The sequence below is a fragment of the Hakea prostrata genome, chromosome 1, assembly GCF_041222555.1.
Source record: "Hakea prostrata isolate BN-2017 chromosome 1, UWA_Hpros_2, whole genome shotgun sequence".
NCBI classification, from domain to species: Eukaryota; Viridiplantae; Streptophyta; class Magnoliopsida; order Proteales; family Proteaceae; genus Hakea; species Hakea prostrata.
This window is the reverse complement of record NC_142600.1, coordinates 58,926,404-58,931,862: the sequence shown is the minus strand read 5'-3', so window position 1 is coordinate 58,931,862 and position 5,459 is coordinate 58,926,404. Positions and strand designations below refer to the sequence as shown.

Sequence of the window (5,459 nt, the reverse complement as noted above, 5' to 3'; positions counted from 1 at the left end):
GGCATTCTTTGTTGGAGGGAAGTATTTGATCAAGAACTTCTCCACTAAATCATTCCATGTGGCTACAAAATGTGGGGGTAAAGAGTTCAACCATGCTCTTGCGCTATCCCGCAATGAGTAAAGGAATAACTTCAGTCTCAAGGCTTCTTTAGTTGCTCCAAGTATCTTAAAAGAATCACTTACCTCCATAAAAAGTCTAAGATGGAGGTGAAGATCTTCTGTTGGCATCCCGCTAAATTGTCCAACAGTTTGAAGCATTTGGAGCATCACAGGCATAAGTGCAAAATGTAGTGCTTGGATTTATGGCCTTACTATACTTGGATTCAGCTCATGCAACATCGGTACATCATATGCTCTAATGGCCCTATCTCTATCATCACCCTCAGCTGCCATATTATTCACCCCATTTCTTGCTTCTTCAACCATTGTTTGAACTGTTGCTAAACCTCGCTGCTCCTTTCTTCTAGCTCGAAATGTCCTTTCGATTTCAAAGTCAAAGGGTATCAACTCTTGATTAGGCAGCGGATTCATACAAGGGTAAAAGCACCTGGGAATAAAAGAAAACTAATGTCAAAATAAAGAAATTTCAGTAAATAAAACAAGAAATTATTTCTACACTAATTATCAATGACAAAGCTCCCCGGCAACGGCGCCAAAAACTTGTTGCTTGTGTCTAAAGATGCTACACAAGTGCACGTGTCGCAATCAAGTAATATATAGTAAGTAGAGTATCGATCCCACGGAGAATTTTATCTTTAGCCTTCAATGTAAAAGTAAAACTAATTTAAACAAGATTAACAAGTTTGCTTTGTGATTGATGAACTAAATAAACAAAGAACAGGTAATTAAACTAGGAAACCTAAATGGAAAATATGCAATAGAAGGAACTTTAATAAATGATATGAGTGTTGGGAATCAATTTCCCCTCCCCTGAATTTATAATGCAGATACTATAGCACAAAGTATATTAAGACCCTGGAACGAAATGACATAATGGCATTTTCCAATCCACACATGCATTAGCATCCTAATTTAAAATCCTCATATTCCTATGGATAAATGAAATGAGAATGCAACTTATACACAATTCCAATCATGGCAATGTGAGGCAAGTGAGTATTCCTACCCAACCTACTAATTAGCTAAATCCAAATAAAAATTAAGCTAACATACGCCATTCAACAATCATCTAGACTCAATAATTTTCCAGTTAACTAAAATCACAGCATTCTTTCATGGATAATCAGTCAATAAATGAAATTAATCAATAACTAACATGCTGAATTCATTGATAATAGATTATACTACAGTAAAACTAAAAACTAAAGAACACTGAATAATTACAACTCAAAATATAGGTTCAAGTACTCTTATCATCCCAACACAGTAAGAACTTAGCTCATATCAGAATTCAAAAGCAAAGAAATATATATAGTCATCAACATCGTTTAGCTAGATTATGAGAAAATAGAATTATAAAACCGAGTAGAAAACTAGGAGATGCAATGCTTTCATACGAGCTACAGCCTTCTTCTTCAGTAGCTCTGTTTCTTCCACACAAGCTCAGCTCTTCTCCTCTTCCCTCTATTTTAATCTGCCTCTCTCCATTCTGTCGCAGCCCTCTTTTCTTTTCCCCAAAAATTCCCCCAATGATAGGGTAGAAATCTGGACTGTAGGATTAAAATGTTCCCTTTTGATCTCCAAGGTTGAGAACATTCACGTATTTACAAGAAGAAAGTCCCATTTAGTTAGCCCCTTCTAGTCATTTCCATGTGAATTCAATCTGGGAATATTCTGCTCCGTGATGCTGCAACATCTTTACAGCAAAGTTAGAAGAATGTTCTTCTTCTCTTATGGGTCTTCACCTACAATGCCAAGAGAAAGAGGGTTAATCAAATTTATCCATTAATTGAAGAGAAATTCATGCAAGAATGACATAAAGGACCTTTATAAGACTTAAAATGTTAAGACTCACTAAAACAACATCTAATGACAACTAACACTAAAACAAAGATAAAATACTCTTAAATCAAGCTATCTCAAGTATAAAATTACCCAACTTAACTCTATTTCGTAAAGTTATCACCAATGTTGATTGCCTTTTTCAATGCATCTGCTAGGTTCTCTTTCGTGTAGATTTTCTGTATGTCCACCCTTTCGTCTTCCACCACTTCACGAACAAAATGATATTGTACTTCTATGTGTTGTGTCTTGGAATGAAAAGTTGGATTCCTTGCAATGTGCAAGGCACTCTGATTGTCACAATACAAGAGAATCTTCTCTTGTTTGTGCCCAAGTTTTTCCATGAATCTTCTTATCCAGATTGCTTCTTTACAAGCTTGTGTAGCTGCCATATACTCAGCTTCTGTTGTAGACAATGCTACAACTGTCTGCAATTTAGATACCCAGCTCACAACTCCTCCTGCAATTGTAAACACATAGCTAGTAGTGGATCTCCTTTTATCAAGATCACCTGCAAAATCAGAATCAACATATCTTCGACCAGTAAATTCAGATCCTCCATAACATAAAGCAGCATCCGAGGTTCATTTAACATTTCTTAGGATCCTCTTCACAGTAATCCAATGCTCTCGTCCTGGATTTGCCATGTGCCGACTAACCACACCCATTGCATGTGCAATGTTCGGTCTTGTACATATCATAGCGAACATCAGACTCCCCACTACTAATGCATATGGTACTCGAGACATCTCCTTCCTCTCTGCTTCATTGCTAGGACACATACTTAAAATAAAAAAAAAAAAAAAAAAAAAAGAGGGATAGATTTTTATTATTATTTTTTATAAAAAAAAAAAAAAATTTTTTTTTAAATATTTTTATAAAAAAAAAAAACTCTTATTTTTTTTTTTTCTTTGATTTTGTACCCCCAAATTTTTTTTTTTGGGTGATAACTCTATGAAATAGAGTTAAGATTTATAACTTTTATACTTGAGATGGCTTGATTTAGGAGTATTTTGTCTTTGTTTTAGTGATAGTATTCATTAGGTGTTGTTTTATTTAGTCTCAACATGTTGCATTTTGTTTAGTTCATTTTTGTCACATTGCATGAATTTCCCTTCTTTTTATGGATGAATTTGACTGTTTCTCTTTCTCTTGAACATGTAGGTGAAGATTCATAATAGAAGAACATGTCCTCTAACTTTGTTGTAGAGTTGTTGCTGCATTGCTACAACAACGGAGCAGAATATTCTCAGATCCAATTCAAATGGAATTGACCAAAAAGGGCTAACTTAAGTGGACTAAATTCTTGTAAATACATGATGGTTTTCAGCCCTTGATCTCAGGAGGAAGGTTCTAATCCTATGGCCAGAATCTAACCTAATGATTGAAGACATTTATGGAAGAAAGAGAAGAGAGGCAAGGAGGAGAAGAGGGGGACATTCGACCAAGGTGTGGAAGAGAGACTTGGCTGAGAGGAAGGAGGTAGAGAACGAATGCTGGAGCTCTTGTGGAAGCAAGGAGCTGCTGGAGTTGCTGATTTGCTGAAGAAGAAAGCTGGAGCTCATGTGGAAGCATTGAAGCCTTAGTTTATTCTTGTTTTTATAACTCTATCTTCTTATTTTCTAGTCTTATGTCAACTATACTTGGTTTTATGCATTTGAATTCTGTTATGGGCTCTTAGCTGTGTTGGGATGATAGTAGTACCTAAACCTGAATTTTGATATGTAACTAATCATGTGTTCTTTAGTTTTATTGCAATCCACTTTATTGTTAATGAATTCAGCATGTTATATTGACTAATTTCAGTTCTTGAATGATCTTTCTTGAATGAATGTTATGATTTCATTAATTGGAAAATTAATGAAGTCTAGGTGTTTGTTGAATTGTGTGAGTTAGCATCATCTTTAATTAGGTTGTGTTAATTAGTAGGTTGGGTAGGAATACCCAATTACCTCACATTACCATTGATTGGATTGGGTTTAAATTGCATTCTTAATTCAATTCTTCATAGGAATATGCAGATATTGATTTAGGATGCTAGCTTATGTGTATTGGAAAATACCATATTGCCATTCATTCCAAGTTCTTGATTTATCTTGGGGTTGTAGCATTGCTTTAGTATTTGTGTTATAAAATTCAGGGGAAGGGAAACTTGATTCCTAACACACTTGTCACTCATTTAAGTTTCTTCCATTGCTTAATCTACATCTTAGTTCCTTAGTTTTCTTTACCTGTCATTTGAGTATTTAGTTAGTTAATTACCAATCAACCTTGTTAATTTCATTTAAATCAATTTTACTTTTACATTGAAAGTTACGGATATAATTCTCCGTGGGATCGATACTGTACTTATCATTTATTACTTGATTGCGATACGTATACTTGCGTAATATCTTGAGATACAAGCAACAAGTTTTTGGCGCCGTTGCCGGGGAATTTTGTCTTTGATAATTAGTGTAGAAGTAAGTTTTTGTTTTATCTACTGAAATTTCTTTACTTTGATATTAGTTTCCTTTTATTCTCAGGTGTTTTTACCCTTGTATGAACACGCTGCCTGATCAAGAGTTGGCACCCTTTGACATCGAAATAGAAAGGACATTTCGAGCTAGAAGAAGGGAGCAACGAGGCCTAGCAGCAGTTCCAACAATGGTTGAAGCAGTGAGAAATGGATTGAATAATAATGAGACTAATATGGCAGCTGAGGGTGATGATAGAGATAGAGCCATCAGAGCATACGCTGTCCCCATGTTGCATGAGCTGAATCCAAGCATAGTACGGCCAGATATTCAAGCCTTACATTTTGAACTTAAGCCGGTGATGTTCCAAATGCTTCAAACGTGGGACAATTCGGTGGGCTTTCAACGAGAAGATCCTCATCTCCATCTTAGACTCTTCATGGAAGTAAGTGACTCTTTCAAGATACCTGGAGCAACTGAAGAGGCTTTGAGATTGAAGCTATTCTCTTATTCATTGCGGGATAGAGCAAGAGCGTGGTTGAACTCCTTACCTCCCCAATCAGTAGCTACATGGAATGACTTGGTAGAGAAGTTCTTGATGAAGTACTTCCCTCCAACAAAGAATGCCAAGCTCAGAAATGACATAACTGGTTTTCAACAGTTGGATAGTGAGTCTTTATATGAGGCATGGGAGAGGTTTAAGGAGCTCTTGCGTAAATGTCCTCATCATGGCATTCCTCATTGGATTCAGATGGAGACTTTCTACAATGGTTTAAGTGGACAAACTCGATCCATAGTTGATGCATCAGCCAATGGGGCTATATTGGCAAAGTCTTACAATGAGGCTTATGAAATTTTGGAAAGGATGGCCAACAACAACTACCAATGGCCAGCTGAAAGAACTGCTGCAAGTAAGAGGGTGGCTGGAATTTATGAGTTGGATGCAGTGACAGCCTTAACTGCACAAGTTTCATCTCTCACTAGTGTGTTAAAATCTGTAAACTTGGCTGCAACTGTACAACCACAACAAAATCTAGCAGT

The 5,459-nt window shown here is 36.2% G+C and overlaps 1 non-coding gene across 1 annotated transcript; it reads right to left on the bottom strand.

The window, feature by feature from the left end:
• Window positions 1-5,046: 5,046 nt before the first annotated feature.
• On the bottom strand, window positions 5,047-5,153 carry LOC149029212 (small nucleolar RNA R71). Its single transcript, XR_016171392.1, has one exon. It is a non-coding gene; the product is annotated as a small nucleolar RNA R71 (small nucleolar RNA).
• Window positions 5,154-5,459: the final 306 nt, after the last annotated feature.